This window comes from Daphnia pulex, chromosome 9 (genome assembly GCF_021134715.1).
Source record: "Daphnia pulex isolate KAP4 chromosome 9, ASM2113471v1".
Lineage (NCBI taxonomy): Eukaryota > Metazoa > Arthropoda > Branchiopoda > Diplostraca > Daphniidae > Daphnia > Daphnia pulex.
The window spans coordinates 4252758-4270700 of NC_060025.1; the positions used below are offsets into that span (position 1 = coordinate 4252758).

The 17943-nt window shown below is 39.6% G+C and overlaps 1 long non-coding RNA gene across 1 annotated transcript; it reads right to left on the minus strand.

Annotated features, from left to right (window-relative positions):
• Positions 1–3842: 3842 nt before the first annotated feature.
• LOC124202584 lies at positions 3843–4556 on the minus strand. The gene is made up of 3 exons (XR_006878242.1): positions 4418–4556; positions 4174–4350; positions 3843–4123 (listed from the first exon to the last, which is right to left on the minus strand). It is a non-coding gene; the product is annotated as an uncharacterized LOC124202584 (long non-coding RNA).
• Positions 4557–17943: the final 13387 nt, after the last annotated feature.

Here is a 17943-nt window from a genome sequence, read left to right on the forward strand (position 1 = left end):
AGCTGTTAAGTAAAGGACACATGCAGCCATCGAGATTAGACTGGTGTCACCGGATTAGACCAGTAGTCAAGCACGATGGATCTATAAGATTGAAAAAAAATCTTATCAGGTTGAATCAGATAGTCCCACTAGACAAATATTCACTTCCAAAGATAAGCGAGAATTTAGCAAAACTTAGAGATCAAGCCTTCTTTTCCAAGATTGATTTACAGGGTGGTTTTTTTCAGGTCCCTTAAAGGAAGGAAGATAGGCACAAGACGGCATTTAGGGTACAGAACACATTATACGAACGGGCAGGTTTGCCCATGGAATTACAGAATTCATCGGCCATCTTCCAGATGTTGATGGATCATGTACTCAAAGAAGATATAGGAGAAAGATGTTTTTTATATTTTGATGATATTCTAGGATTCTCGAAAACGGAGGAGAAACACAAGGAGGACGTGGAAAGGGTTTTGAGGAAGTTGGTAGAAGCAGGATTAAAGGGTAATAAGGATAAATGTATATTTATGGAAAAACAGATGGAATTTTTAGGACATATTTTGTCAAAGAATATAATCATACCTTTACCGAAGAACACAAAGGGGGTTGAAGAATACGAAATGCCTAGGAATGTAGAGGAGACCCGAAGGTTTCTTCGCCTCGTAAACTATTATCGCAAATTTATACCCAGTTGTGCCAGTATATGTAGTCCGCTGACAGAAATATTAAAGAAAACCACCAAATTTAGATGGGAAAAGGAGCAGATAAGAGCATTTGACGAGTTAAAGAAGTGTTTAAACAAAAAGCCAGTACTGCAACAGCCAAGATTTGATAAGAAATTCATTTAGAGACAGATGCTAGTAATGGAGGTCTGGGTGCAATATTAAGGCAACAGCACGAGGAACAGACACTTACTGTTAGCTATGCTTCACGAAGTTTAACCGTTACTTAGAGAAATTATTTAATCACGGAGAAAGAAATGTTAGCAGCTTTGTGGGCAATGGAGAATTTCCATTATTACCTATATGGAAAGGAATTCATCCTGAAAACGGATCACAGCACCCTGGAAGCTTTCAATAACAAGAGTTTTCTGGAGTCTGGTAGGATCAAAAGGTGGATGGAGCGAATACAGAACTATTCGTTCAAGGTGGAGTACCATAAGGGGGAACAGATGGCAGATGTAGATGCACTGAGCCGTCGTATCAAAAGCACGGCTCACGTATGTCAGAAAGGAGATGAGGAGGTGAAAGTAGAGGTACGGCAGACCATTGAAAAAATTCACGAAGAACTCATACACAGAGGAAAGAAAGCTGTTTCCGAAAGACTAAAGGTCGAAGGTATCCTTATAGCTCAATGGAAGACAGAAAAGAGAAAATACACTAAATGAGTGCCAGATATGTAAGTTATATAACCCTTTAAGGTTTAGGGCATATCGGAAGATTGAGGCGTTTAGTGTAGGGGAGAAAGTGGGGTGGGCATTATAGAACCACAGGCAAAGGTGTAATAACAGCAATCGACTACTTTACTAGGAAAGGTTTTTCAGAATGAATCAAGGATAAGACGACGAAAACTGTGAAGGAGTTCGTGCAAAGATTGCAGAACGATTATACTGGATGGTGCCAAAGGTAACATATCAAAGCCAGTGGTAGATCTTCTTAGGAAGGAAAACATAAAACTCCATGTAACGACTCCATATCATCACCAATCGAATGGTAGAGTTGAGAGATTCAATCGTACTTTTATGGTGATTCTGAATAAGTTGAAGCTAAAGGGAACATTACATACACGGATAAATAGGGTCTTAGACGCCTATAATAATACATATCACTCGGTGATACGTATGACACCAAACGAACCGGAAAAGAAGAAGTGTGAGGAAAAAAGAATCAGTAAAGAAAAACCAAATGAAATGTAGAATAGTAAATAATGCCAATTTGCTATGGGCTAAACTATGGCCAAAACTAACAGAGGGAGAATTAGTTTTTGTGAAAACAGAAGTTAATCGAAAGAAGGACGAGACTCTTTTCGGGAAATTAGCTGAGGTCATCGAGGTCCGGGAACTAGATACATATTTACTTCGCGACAAGAAAAACAAACTGTTCAAGAGCCATGTATGACAACTGAAGGGAACCGTGGAAAAGAAAGGGAATGTTGAAATGTTTGACAGGCTACTGAGTAATACTTCTTCTAATTTCTTCTAATTAATTCTTCTTCTAAAAATATACATAGACGACATATAAATTTTTGGTAGGAAAATAGAAGAGCATAGGGAAAACTTTGATAAAGTAAAGAAGAGACATAAAGAGTATGGGCCAGAAACCAGAAAAATCTTAAAAACTGAAAAACCTATTTAAAATCTTGGCCCAAACGAAGCAGCACGAACTAAGCATCTACTCTCTAGTAATAATATACAAAGCTCTCGTGCGAAGTTGCATCAACTATGGCATCATGGTGGCTAAAAAATCAAGATAAAATAAGATACTTGAAGCCATTAAAAACGGCATAATGAGGATAATCCCATAAGCACTACAACCTCCCTAACACCCATCAAGGAAATTCTAGTAGAATTGCACCTACAACCAATATCTACAAGAAATCTAAATCTAAATATACACCAAGAACAATACATGGAAAGTGTTGTTGACATATCCCCATGCTGTCAGTCCCCGGGTGAAGTCCAGAAATACATACAGCATGGCCTCACATAGTTTTCAAAACGCAGTCAAAGCCATCACTGTTTGTGGTGTATTGAACAGCAGTTTGGAAGGTTGTTTATCATCTGACATGTTCTAATAGTTAAATGAAGTGCATTTTACAATAAATTCTTTAAAACCTATATTCAACTTACTGTTAGTGCCAAGTTTGTAGATTTTTCAGTCATAATAAAAAAGATAAATGTTAAATGTATACTTGTTGAAATGCTGACCTGACTTAAATGACTTGACTTGACTGACTTCACTTGTGTTTGACACGCGTTAAGTATGAGCCATTTTGTTTTTATGTTTGGAAATTTGAGTGATGTCAGTGATCTTCACCTTTGGTATTTAATGGAACATTAGAGGATAAGGAAAAAAAACTTAACTATAAAACCTGATAATACCTGATAATACCCATAATTGTCTTGCGAATTGAGATAGGTAAGATGTGAAATGAGAAATTATGAATAAATCTTGAGAGGACTCCAAGACAACGCTCCGATCACTGACAAGGACTCTTGCTGACACTATGGATTATTGTGTTTTACTGTATCATTCCATGTGTAGGTGACTAACCGTCTTTTGATGACACCATCCCTACTAACACTGAGACGTTCCCGGGAGATGAGCAAAGTCTACTGACAGCCATGACAGGGATGTGGGAGATACAAATTGCACATACATGGAATGCTTATTACCTATCCTTATTTCCCCTTTCCTGTGCATACAATTTGTTTTTCCGTTGGACGCCAAATAAATATATTCAGTAGATGTTCCAACTGTAGATATTCAGGACTATCCGCTTTTACAACCCCGGTATATTAACACGGTTTAATTTCGGTATATCAAAGCTGTAATCCTATTTGTATCCACACATCATATCATTGGTATGTCAACAGTTTACGTAAAAACTGAATTCTAAAAGTAATTAATAGACATTTAATTCCGTAATAATCTTTTATTTAAGAAATCCCAATTAAACCAATTAGGTTACACATGGGTTACACAACACACATGGTAAGTAACACAGCAAAAAGCACAACAATCAATCAAGTATCTGAATAAAATCTTACTCACAATTTATGTTCATTTAAAGTTAAATGAACGAACCAGTATTTAGTGAGGTTATGTTTGAACAATTTTTCACACATAACCTCACTTTGTTTCTTATGAAACAGAATGAATTATTTAAAGAAGGGAGAAAAGGAAAGGAAAAACAGTACCGCTCAACCACAAGTAAGAACACGAAACATTTCGGGAATGCGATAGCAGAAAGAAAATCTATCGTTGAGGACGTCTGTCTGCATCTTCCACTTCTACGGCAGTAGCTGCAGCCAAACCACGTCGTCGAACCGCCTCAGGAGCCCTTACAAAAGAACGAATGGTTTCGTGCTCTAAAGCTGCGTCGGTACAGCTTGCAAATTGGCTATTTGCTCTGATTCCGGCTAAGATTAAAACGATGAATATAATTTAAACAAGTTTTAACCAATATTACCAAAAAGCGCAGCAGTAATCACAGACCCAGACATTTCAGAGGATGTTTCTGATTTTTGCCACGCCTTACACCATTGAAATTGCATTAAGCCCTTTAATCAATCGTCGTCAACTTCTCCCAAGCTCTCTGCACGGCATCGCCTTCAGAATTTCCGCCAAGACATTTGATGAATTTAACCTATAAGCATTAACAACTAAGAAATTATAAAATATCCTGAAGGAAATCTAGTTATGATAACATTTACCAAACTGGAATACTTGTCTCTTGAATCCTTCAATTTTATTGCAATAATAAAGCTTCAAAGCTTTCTTACAGAACAAATAGGAATCTGGTCCAAAGTTTCGCTTCCTTCGTTATGACTTTCGGCTTTGCTAACGCAGATATTTGTGAGAACTGTTATTAGATCCTTGAGTTTGTTGACCTCAGGGGTTAACTTTAAAATTTCTTTGTAAATATTAATAGTGTAAATGTTTTCAATTCCATCAATTCTCGCATGTCGAACTGGACGCTCTTCAATTGCCATCAAAACGGGTCTATTTCCCCCCCATAGCCTCATTTTCAATGCCAGCTGATGTAGTTGGTCTAACAACTAATGGAGGTCTTCAATTAAAAGCTGGGATGAAAAATTGCTTACGGCTGTTTACACTTCAAGAGAAACGTTGATTTGTATTCGCTGAAGTCGATGGTCGACTTACAACAACTATAGTAGCAGGTCGACTGGTAGTAGATGGGAAATGTGGTTCTTTTGCAAAAGCTGGTTATTGTCGTCTAATAACAGACCCTGGATTGGCAATGGGTTCACTGTCACCGTTGTCGCTCAGAGTTTGACTGTTCAGCATCAGTTGACTGCCAAGCTGTCAATCTTCTTCAACACCAACAGATGCAGATCCAATTTCTATGCTTTCAGACTTTAAAAACATGATAATGCACACTGAGGCAATTTAACAATAAATGAAATATGTTTACCTTGTTGGCAAAGAACAAATCTAGGTGTACTAACACCAACTGGAGCCTGTTCAGCATCATTACTGTGACGTGGAAGATTGGACGACTGTGAAGAATCAATAACACTCGGTGAATATTGTGTTGATGTATAGAATCCTCCTATAAATATTTAATAAAAAACTAAATAAGATAATAACTGTGATTTTAAAAACTTGAGTAGCATACTAGTGGGCTGGAAAACGAAGGGCAATTTGCCAACACGTAAGATACATCTTCCTGGTCGTCACTTGAATCCTGAATAGATTCTTCCATCGATGACTGACCATACCTAGCAGGTGGTCGTTTAGGTCTTTTACCTTTCAAGAAATGATACACTCTGCTCTACATCAGAGAGGACTTTTTAGTCTGCACAACGCAAGAAATTGTTATCTAATATTTTAAATAGTCATTACAGGTCAATCGTATGTGTTTAAAAAAACAAGACACCTATAATGAGGCCTTTTTGGAGTTACTGAGTAGGCTATATCAGGTGAATATGATCCCGATATAAATAACGTTAAGCTATCACATCAACATGATTTGCCACAAAATCATGTTGAGGAGGTGGTAGCCGGTGTCAAAGAAGATCTGGAAGGAGCTGTTGGTGGACATCTAGGAGATGTCCAAGTAATTCGAAAACCCCCCAATTTTTTTATTGGTTTTCTCCTGTTTTCTGTTATATTTTTTAAAGCCCAACATCGAAAATGATGGCAATCATCATGATCTACAACGAGATCATCGGTTTGGTGACGCTCAGAGCCCTGTTCGTCTGATCAATGGCTCCATCCGCAACCCACACCCTGAAGATTCCTCGGAATCCTCAGCTGGTGGAAAATCTAATGTAGTGAAGCGGAGTGTCACCGGCTTCTAGTGGGATGACGCGAGCGGGCGATCCTCAATATGCGATCTTTTAACATACGACTGGAGCCAGCGATTTTGATCCACTTTTGGATGGCTGTCTTGTTCCTCTTCTTCCTCCCCAATGAATTTAAATGTTACGTTACATCCAGAAAGTCTACTTAAAAAATAACCGCCCAAAATTCAGCTCACCTTACTCGAGCTGAATTTGGGTAAATCTCTTTTTTAAATCAAAATTTTAAAGTAATAATGTATTGATTTTTACTATAATTTCTTCAATTGCGACTCGGATTTCAAATGAGCGAAATATTTCCCTTCACAGGCTTGATCCCATCATACGAGATACGGAGAGTAACGAGGCGGCCTCGTAAACGAATTTGGTCATATCTTTATCCCATCTTTTCCTTGGTAGTAGCAGCAGAGATATGAAATAAAATACCCACACAAATCCCTTTCTTCTGAAGATATTTTTGACTTCCCACCAATGACTACATGTGACATCAAATTCGACATCGAAATTATGTGCTGACATTACTATGGCTACTATAGCAAATGCAATCCTGCCGTTGATCAAGGAGCTAGAGGCTATTGCAAGTGTGGTCACAGCAAAAAATTCAACTACATCTTTCCCAAAACACATTTCTGGTTCAAGGTGTACTTTCCATCACGAAATCAAATACGTATAATCTGATGTGTACATCATCTAGTCTTTCAAATATTGATACTAACGAAATGCATCTTCATTTCCACGGTTAACATAAGGTTAAGTTGAAAATTTAAAAAAAAACTGAAAGCGTAATAATACGACTTTATTTTATCAAACAATTTTGCATAGTTTAATACGAGTCGGTGATTACAAATAATTGCCTTATGACAAGGAAACGTAACAGGTAAAAAAAAACTAAAAAAAACAACTCAATCACAACTAAAAAAGTTTTGTTTCGAATCGGACCCGTAGACCAGTTCACTTGTGCATTACACAGCTTCTCGTTTCAACAACACGAGGTACATGAAGAGCATGAAATACGTATAAACTGCCTGTAAAACATTGCAGAATGAAAATCCCAAGTTGGTTCGGTGTTGACAAATAACAAGGGACAAAAAAACGAACGATAACTTAAAAGCATTTCTAGAGTAAGAAAACAACCACCCCCACCCCCCGAAAAAAGGGGGGATCTCGATTTCGACACACGGAGTTAGACTAATGAAATAAAACGAAAAATAGAATTAAAAAAAAAACACTTGAACAACCGGCCCGGTAATTAAATCGAGTCCCTCCCCATATCCCCTTCTGGACCACAAATAAAACAAACCACGGTCAACCGGAACGCGATAGTATGAACGAAAGTGAGAGCGCCGGAATGGAATAATAGAAAAAAATTACGTGTTGTTGTATTATGGATCCCGGCACTACAACCTTCTGACTCTCCTTACCTCACCATTTACAAAAAAACGCTTTGACAGTGTTGACCAACTATTTTGTTTGCAGTTGACAAAATTGTTTAGTTTAAAAACAATTTCGTGGTTACTAGAGCGTTTCTGCTGTTTGTCTTTTAGTGCCTATGAGATTTTTAATGGTTAAATTATTGAGAGGGAAACCGGGGGGGGGGATTTTGCAATGTCTGCAGAGATATCAAATGGCAGCATCGATGAAAAAATTACGATTACGGTTTGACTCCAACGAAAAACAGAATGTAGGCCACAGCAGTGTCTTCGTTCAAGCACGGAGGATGAGAAAAAGGATAGACAACCCTCAATATGCTCCTGCAGAAGGAATTGGACCCACACCCGCAAACCCCCTACTGAAAAATACCAGATTGAGGGAATTTTACTCGCTGACCAGGGGTGCCAGTGCCAACGCGTGCCGTGTGTGGTGCCAACGAAGGTGAAGAGGCATACGTTACCAGATTTCACACTGTCAGATGTTTGCTTGCAACATGTATTTGGAGCCAGTGCTTTCTTCAACAGCAAATGGTTGCCAGACTTCAGGAAAAGCAATGTCTGCTCCAATTTCGGTGCCATTCACAAACCTTTTGAGGCAGATGATCAACACTCTAAAGAACAATAACCCCGAACATAACAAAAAAAAAATTAAGACGACAAGTGAAACGGAATAACCAAGATATTTTACCGAGGATATTGAGCTCCTACAGACTTATTCATCGTGGCTTTTGAATTACCACAGCAAGAACACTTCCAAATAATGTCTTCGTCGGCCAAAAAGCTCGAGAAAGAATTACCGATATGCTTAGTGGATGGTGGGATTGGAAGATTCCAAACCATTAACGATTGGGGAGTCTCGGGCGAGAGCTGGCAGCTAAAAGGCAACGCCACAAGTCAAGAACGTACGTGAATCAATTTTGCCGTAACGCACAAAGGCAACAACTAATGCCATCTTGGCTTCCAAAAGGGTCTTAGGGTGTTGTTGTTAGGACTGGGTTGGTGTCGGTTTTTCCGGCAACAGGCTTGTGGGAATTTTTAATTAAAATCTAGTCGGTTCAGGGTGGACGATAAAAAAGTGACAACTCACCGCTGACAGATAACTTCTTGATAGACGACGCTTTCAAAGTGATCCTGCAGGACGGACGGCATAACCACGGGCGGCTTTTCGGCACAGTAGTGAAGGAGTATGACGAAAAATTCATGGGCATCCTGCTGCTAGCCAAGTCCATACGACAGATCCAATAGCTTTACATGCTGTAAAATCAATGCGATTCCAAAGTAAATGTTCGGTTAAAAAACACATAACGTGTAATTAGACAAACAAAGAAACAAGAAAATGCAAGTTGGCAAGAAACAAGAATTAAGACAACAAGTAAACTGTGCAGGATGTTCACCGTATTTCCATCACATGAATCCCTCTTTGCCATTAATTTCACAAATTTGTCAAAAAGAGTGGGAAAGGGATTGGGGATGTCGGTGAGCCTGGACTCAATGTCAAGACCGACATCCTTTAGGGAAAAAGTGCTTAAAGGGTGGAATTGATGTAACAACAATTCCGGATATTGACAAATCTATTGATTGCCGGAAAGGGGGGGGGGTTCTAACTGATGCCAACAATGCCAAAATAATTCCAGAAGGAAAGTGTACGTCCACCTCCATAATCGAGAAAACTTTGAATTCAAACCCAGAATATCGAATGTCGTAGTCGGACGTCGTGTAACAGCTTGAAAAAGTCTTGGTATAACTAATCAAAAATTTAAATAAAAAATATGGTAAAAGAAAAAAATTAATTTCAATAAACCGCACAAGGCAGACGAAACAGATTCAGAATACGACTGTCACAAACCGTAGGTTTTTTTAAACAGACCAATGGCTTTAAACAAAAAAATCATTATCAAAAGTAAGACAACAAAAACAATCGGAAGTTGGTGAGTTTTCGATATTGCTGACATCTGACCACCCAATGCCATTACCAAAAATAGAGTATGCAGGCAATTACAGTCGTATATGCTCGGCCAAAAATAAAATGAAGTCTTAAAATATTATTTGTCAACACATTTTTCTAGGTTGCGTCTTGTAGCTAAATATGATGAGACGAGTTACACCTCGCTCGCTCAAATTAATTAATTGCGTCCTCTCCCAAAAATTGAAAATACTTTCGTTCTATTCTATAAATCGAGATCTCAGCGTGAGTCTATACTGGACACGGTCAGGGCAAAAAGCGTTCAATAGCAGCCAAAATAACAACGACAACGGATTAATTTTTCGAAAAAAAAAAACAATTTCTGATGACCCTGGGCTTTCACTAGCTGTACCCGCTTCCCTTCCCTGACATAATATATTGCCGCTTGTTTAAGATCAGATGAGGGGAAAAGAAACAAACAGACACCCAAGGGCTCGATCCTTTCTGAATTCAGCGAGAAAAGAGGAGATGGACAAACACCAAGGAGCCAAGAGTAGGTGGGAAACTTGGACATGAAAAAAATTCACGGTGCAAGACCCGCAACCCGAACGGTGAAAGAGCCAACGGCGATAAATGTTCACCCGAAACCATTTCCGCAAAGTATTTGCACCAAACGGTGCTACAGCGGGGTTGGGATCCCGAATAATAAACGTCAACAGCCATCTTTTCCGGGCAATTCGCGTGAAACGAACAAAATAGGCCGCATGATGATAAAATTTCCAGAAGACGGGGAGGAGGGGCAACTGCAGCAGATACGGAAATTAATGAGCACTAACCAACAAGTCCGAAATAACGGTTAATCATGTATAAAACCTAATTAACACTTAAGTTTATGTATAGATTTTTCGTTATAACTCTTACCACGAAAACAAGTTGAAAACGTAAGAAAAAGCCTAAAACATGGGCTGGGCTAGCCTAGTCTGTTTCATTTTTCAGTTTTTTTATTGGGTTGCTCTTCTAGATTGGGATGTTATTTAGTATTTAAAAAATATCCTGAAAGTTTCAACTGTGTTAAAAATTTTTTAGATCACGCGCATCAATAAAATCCTGAAAAATCGTGATTTTAATTCATAGAGCCAGTTCTATTAGATATTTTGTATTGCTCTTTTTACATGTGTTAGATAAATATACTATATATATGCTGTGATTGTTTGATTTTAGTCGGACTAAAATAAAATCACGCGCGCGCGGAATTTGTGTAATTTTTCAATTAATTCTGTATTTATGCATTTTGAATTCAAAGATCCTTTAAGCTGCTCTTATTGAAGGACCGAAAAAGATTCCTGTGATCCTCAATGACTTGAAATAAATATTCCTGTTCTTTAAAATTAACAACCACATCCTTGAAATCTTAAATTAGTTTTACAGCTCTTTCAGCGCAGTCATTGACGACTTCAAATGAGCGCACAATTCCTCCAATTTTTTGTACCCTGAAATTTTCTCCCAATTTTCCACCTCTGTATGCATCCAGTCAAAATTCTCTTCCGTTAACTTTAGTGAAACAAATAGCAACCAACTGCGAGATCCAACGAAATTAAGCAATTGATCAGGATAGGTGATAATCGAATCAAATTTGAGAGAAATAAATTTGGGATTTCCTGGAGAGAAAGTCTTTGGTCGTGGGAAAGAAAGAAGCTTCACTACAATACCTTTCCTCAATACTGGATCTAGTTGTCGATCAAATATAGATAGGAATACAACTTCCTCTGTCAAGTACCAAGATGAATCAATTGCAACCTTGGCTGCAGCAGGATTCTCTTCTTTGTAGAGATGCATCATAGACCAATAGTTCAAGTCGAGAGCTGGTGAAATTGAAGACAATCGTGACTTAAGAAATGTGGCACTGTGAAAAAGCGCGATGAAAGTTGACATTTCTTTTACGCCTCTTCTTTCTTCATCGGTCATCTCAAACTGTTCAGAAAGAAGTTGCATCTTAAAAAAAAATTGAGTAGGCCATGAAGCGTGCATGATGATGCGCACCTGAAGAACGCATTTGTATGATTAATAAATAAGTGTTCATCTTGAATACGTTAGTCAGTTTTACCCGGTTTTCTGAAACTGAATGGAAAAACTGCGCCTCCCAAAAAAAGAACAGTCAACTCAACTAGTTCTCGATAGTCCGACCGAGGGAATGTGTCGCTTTCGAGACAATTGCTTGCCCATTCTAATACTTCCTTTCCAATCGCTGTAAGTTCACTACTAACTTCCCAGTCAAATAGAATAAGATGCTGAAAAGGTTATTTTAACAAATTGATTGCTATAATAGACTTTTTTTATATGAATCCTGTGAACGTACCGCTTGATCCTGATCGAGATCCGGCCATTCTTTTTGAAATCTCACGAATAGAGATTCTGAAGGGCTATTGCGTTTTCCGATGATACAATCTGATACATGTTTCACATGTATTTCATACATACGATGTCGACAGGCAAACTACAAAACTGCTCGACCCAGAGTCCGTTCAATGATTGTCACGTATCCTTTAATTCTTCCAGTATTACTTGATGTGGTGTCGAAGACTAATCCTACTATTTTCTCTATAACTTCCCAATCCGCAAGTAAACTCATGACAGCATCGTGTTGCGGTGTTAAACTTGCAATTACGGGATTGCCCAGCAACTTTGGATTTTCCAACTCTGGCTTTCCGCTAACTAAAAAAGCAACTCGATCGTCGACCTTTCCCGTTAAATACCTTTGTTGAGAAAATATTTTTAGAACAAATACAAAAAATGAATGAGGAATATATTAATTACTTGACGAGTTTTGAGTCCCAATGTATAAGAAGATTTGGTGGTGGATTTCACTTTTCTCTGATCTCTTCCGATATTTGTTGTCATATTTGCCGTCTTTAACGATGTACTGTGCTGAGTGATAGAGACATGTCATTAACATTTCCACCACCAGCATTTACAAATGCAGACTCTATAACCAAATGGTCTCGTAGAGTTTTATTTCTACTCTCTGCAACCTGTGCAGTTACAGTGCTTAGATTTTAGGCAGGAATTTCAATTGTGATTGATTCAGGTCTTGAAGTTCGACGGGGTTCGTAATCGGAATCAGCCTGTTCGCTCGAACGACAATTAGATATGTCTTCTTCTGTTTCACTGCTGAGGGACGAGTATTCTTCTTCTTGATTTTGATTTGAACTTGCTGCTTAAGGAGTTCTGTTTACTCGGAGATTTCGTTTGCTTTTTTTATTTTGTCTCTTTTGTTCTTGTTGGTCGACTTTCTCCATGAATCCAACTTGCGGATTTTGCCTTAGGCCAATCAAAAATGAAAAATCTTCTTTCCAGTGCCGCTTTCGAGTCGCCTTAAGTCTGTTTTCCACGTCAGAAGGCGAAATATCAAATAAAGAGTCCATTTGTTTTTGAAATTCTTCAATAAGCTTTTTGCTGTGTGGACTATCTTTACGAGATACGGGAATTTTCTTTAACGAGAGCCAGGCATCATGAGTATTCATCAGAGCTCTCAAGATTTTTTGTCGTCTTTGACTGGAATTGCTGCTCTGCCCCATATTTCTTTCAGTTCGAGAATTATCACATTAAAAATGTCTTTCACTGGGGTTAGACTATTTAGCAGTGGAATAGATGAAAATCTTTTCATTATAGTTCTTTGCAGTGGTAGTCGCGTACCAAGAGATAAGCTCGTGTCACTTGATTTACCAATTAACCAATCTTCTTTGCTGCACTGTCTTCACGTTTCCATTACGAATTATTAACAATACATTTTTCTTAGATAACATTAATCACAAAATCAATGATTGACAGCTTAGACTGCTTCTGTAATCTGTATCTTTTGTAGTCTGCAGTCTACTGTCTGCTTTAGACGTAAAAAACGATGCCAGTTATACATATTCCGTGCGCGCGTGATTTAATTTTAGTCCAACTAAGTTAAAAAAAACACAGTATATATATAGTATAGTTATCTAACACATATGAAAAGAGCAATAAAAAATATTTCATAGAACTGGCTCTATGAATTAAAATCACGAAAAAATCACGATTTTTCGTGATTTTATCGATGCGCGTGATCTAAAAAATTTTTTTACACAGTTCAAACTTTCAGGATATTTTTTAAATACTAAATAAAATCCCAGTCTAGAAGAGAAAATGGATCAAAAAAAAATCTGAAAAACGAAACAGACTAGGCTAGCCGCTAGCCCATAGGGTGTTTAGGACCCCTGCCCAGCTGAGAAACCTTTTTAGGAATCTTTGGTTGTCCTTTCTTTATTATATATTCTTACTTATGTCATACTTTTTAGGTATATAATGTTGCAGATGACTAGTACTTAATATTACAATTTAACGTGTATGGGGTGATCTTGTGTATTTTTTGAAATCATGAGTGATTATGTTTACTGGATATGTCTAGATGTCTGGATATGTCATTATTTTTTATTTTATTTTTACACATTTTTTGGAGATCTTTACTCTTCAACGCAAGATTTTGGATGGGGATTTAGTCCTTGTTCCTACTGAATCCAAAAAAACCCAAAATCATGGACCCATTGCTATCTCATTGAGAATAAGACAAGTACAAATTAAACTTGTAATCTTTACGGGTAAGAGCTGATTTTTAACCTACCTCTATACAGGTATATTTATAAACACAGTATTTTTTATGATTTTTTAAATGTTGTTTATAGTTGGGAGACAAACAAAAAATCTCAAAGCTCTACCACGGCAATGGTAAAACACCTGACAAGTAGTACAGGATCTCTAATGGGGTCTTGATATAATCTCTGAAAGTAGAATTTCTTTGAAAGCAGAAGAACGAGCAAATCGTGAGTATTATTGGTATTGTATTTGTATTTCTTGTTAGATGCCTCGGTTTTTGTTTATTCATTTTATAGCCATTAACGAAAAGGAATTTTCGTCGCAATGTCTAGTTCCATGGATTATTGATTCAAACAGTCCGTTTGACATAGCTGAACGCCCTAAATAAAACGATTAATTGCTTGTGCAACTAGCTAAACGGACAATCTTTTTTACTATGCCACAACTCTTCGTGATGTAGAAGGAATGCTAGAACTTTCTTTGTCCTTGATTAAAAATATGATTAAAGTGATATTTTCAAAATTACCGACAGATTATATATAATAATTACAACTCTTGCTACAGAATATTCCAGGAAAGCTCTCGTTTACACTTGTTGAGTTCCCAGCACTAATTTTATCCTTTTATTTGTGTTACACTTTATTCGGGTCTCTACCGATTGGAAACTTAAAGAGGGAGGTCTTTTCTTTCATTTAATGGAAGTGTCACATAGGGGTTCCAATACAAGTGAAGTTTTTATAGACATTCTGAAGCTCTTTAAAATTTCAAGTATTGTAATTCGTCCCATTCTCCCTCTTCTCCCCGTTCTCGCGCTAAAAAATGCACAGCCATGCTGCGTTGCCAGATAAAATGGCAAAAGAAAACAGATCCCGAAGAGCCCTATAAGACAAGATACAATACACTTTCATTATACATCAGAAATGTCGGCAGAAGATGTTACTAAACAGTTTCCAGCAAAGACTAGAGATAACCAACTTCACTTTTACAATCAGCACCTCTTGGTGGTCATTAAAATTAATCATATGTATAATAAACACGACATAGCCGATCTAATCATCTCCTCAGGGCTCGACTTCCTTGCGATTACCGAGACGTGGCTCAATGTCACCCATGGTGATCACATTTTGAAATCGGCATGTCCTCCTGGCTACATGTCATTACACGTTCCTCGTCTGGTCGCGAAGAAGAAGAGGGGTGGTGGTGTCGGTCTAGTCTTCAGGGCGTCTTTTAATGTGAGGGCAGTCCACCTTGACATCTCCCTGACTAGTTTTGAGCTCCTCTGCGTCCAGATCAGTTCATCTACCAAAACTATCCGACTCTACGTCATCTACCGTCCGCCAGAGCGCCCTGGTTTTCCAACATTTTCGACTTTTCTATCAGAGTTTCGTACTCTACTTGAGTTTGCGGTCGACAACAACGAGGAGCCAGTTATCGTCGGTGATTTCAACATTCATGTTGACGACTCTAACTGCAACAAGGCTCGTTCCTTTAACCAGCTAGTCGAAGAGTTGGGCTGGAATCAGCTTGTCTTGGGTCGTACTCATAGTGCGGCTCATACACTCGATCTCATTCTCACTCGCAGTGGAAGCAAATTCGTCTCCGACGTCCAGGTAGCTGGCCTCGTCAGCGACCACCACCTCGTGATCTGTTCCGTCGGGCTTCGCCGTCCGGTGACGGAGAGAAAGTCATTTTCTTTCCGTACCTACAATTCCATCGACTTGGATTCTCTGCGAGCTGACCTGTCCCAACTACCATTAATTACTGCTCCGGCGTTCGTTCATCAAGACCAAGTAGCGACTCTGGATTCACTTGTCGACCTGTTTCAGGAGATTCGTGGCGTCGTGGAGTCGCACGCCCCGCTGAAGACTAGTGTCGCGGTGCTTCGTGACCCTGCCCCGTGGATAAACTCCGACATTCTTGTTTTTCGGCACAAACTTCGAAGAGCTGAGAGAATCTGGCGTGGTGGTGGATATCTTCAAGGCCATTTTGAATCATACAAGTGCCTTCGCTCTGAATATCGAAGACTTTTATTTAAGGTGAAGGCCGACTATCTCTGTTCTACTATTGCCGACTGCTCTGGCGACCAGAAGAAACTATACAAGATTGTTGACTCATGGCTTGGTCGTTCTAAAGAGCGATCACTCCCGACTCATCAGTCTTCAGCTAATTTGGCCAACGCCTTTTCTTCCTTTTACAGCGACAAGGTAGACGCAATCAAGGATGAACTTATTGGTTCTAGAGCTAGGATTGATCCAACCAGTGTCATTGGCTCGGTTCACTTTTTGGACACTCGAACAGACTCTGATCTGCTCACTGAGTTCTCCATCGTCAGTATCGAGGAAGTCCATCGTGTGATCGTTGCCTCCCCCACAAAATCCTGCGGATTGGATCCTATTCCCACTGGTATCCTTAAGAAGGTGGCCCCACTGCTCGTTCCAGCGATCACTTCCATAGTCAACCTATCTTTCCAGACCGGCGTTTTCCCTCAGATCTTCAAGCACGGTCTCATTACGCCTCTTCTTAAGAAGCCAGCACTCGATAAAGAAGTTTTCTCCAATTATCGACCAGTAACTAATCTCTCGTTCTTGTCTAAAGTTCTTGAGCGACTAGCAGCCCACCAGCTTGATGCTCATCTGGCCAGCCATGAGATCCTTTCACCGACTCAGTATGCCTATCGCCCTAATCACTCGACCGAGACCGCGCTACTGGCACTTCAGAATGACTTACTTCAAGCTGCTAGTCAGGGACATGGCTGTGTCGTTCTTCTTCTCGATCTGACCGCCGCTTTTGACACGATCGATCATGAAATTCTTCTTGATCGAATCTCTTCCCACTGTGGCATTGATGGAAAGCCTCTTGCCTGGATCGCTTCATATCTAAGAAACCGGACTCAATCGGTGATCGTGGATGGTGTTGAATCGGTTCCGGTTCAAGTTAAGTATGGAGTCCCCCAAGGATCTGTCCTTGGTCCTAAACTCTATACCATTTATGTGAACTGTTTACGGCTGGTGGCTGAGCGGTACGGCATCAGCATCGAGCAGTACTCCGACGATACAGCCATCTACCTCGAGTTCGGTTTCTCACGTGACTGTCTCGACCAATTCGACGCCCTTAGGATCTTGTCCGAGTGCGCCGGCGACTTAATCGACTGGTTCTCATTCAACTGGGTCAAGTTGAATCCTTCAAAAAGTGAGGTTCTTTACTTTGCCCCCTCCGAGCTGGCTGGAAAATTAGCTCCACTGCCATTTCGTGTTGGTGACAACCTTGTCACACCTACTACATCAGCGAAAGTTCTCGGTGTTCACCTTAGCTCTGATCTGACGATGGACCGTCAAATTTCGGCCATATCAAGAGCCGCAAATTTTAATTTATATCGGCTCGGCAAAATAAGAAGTCATCTGACAACGGAAGCCACGAAGATTCTTGTGCACTCGCTTGTCATATCACATCTTGACTACGCCAACTCCTTACTGGCTGGACTTTCAAAGGAGAAATTAAGACCTCTTCAATCGGTGCAGGACTCAGCCGCACGCCTAATTCACCGAGGCGTTTTTTCCACTGAAGAGTCAAGATTTCGACTGCACTGGCTCCCTATCCACTACAGGATTCTCTTTAAGGTCCTACTTCTTGTCTTCGACTGTCTGCAAGGAACTGCACCAGTCTACCTACAAGAATGCGTTGCTCTCCACGTACCCGACCGTGCAGGTTTACGCGCGGAGGCGAGGAGTCTTCGTGTGGTGGCCTCCACTAGAACTCGGGGGAAGAAGAACGCTCCACCAAAGCCAGCCTACCAAAAGCGGTCGTTTATCTCTTATGCACCGCACTACTGGAACGAACTTCCACCAGCTATCCGGTCAACTTCTAGTCGCCAAGATTTCAAGAAACTCCTTAAGACACACTTTTTTACCTTGTCATACCCTTTTTTAACTGCCCGTCACTAAAGCACAGCTCACTTTTAAACCGTC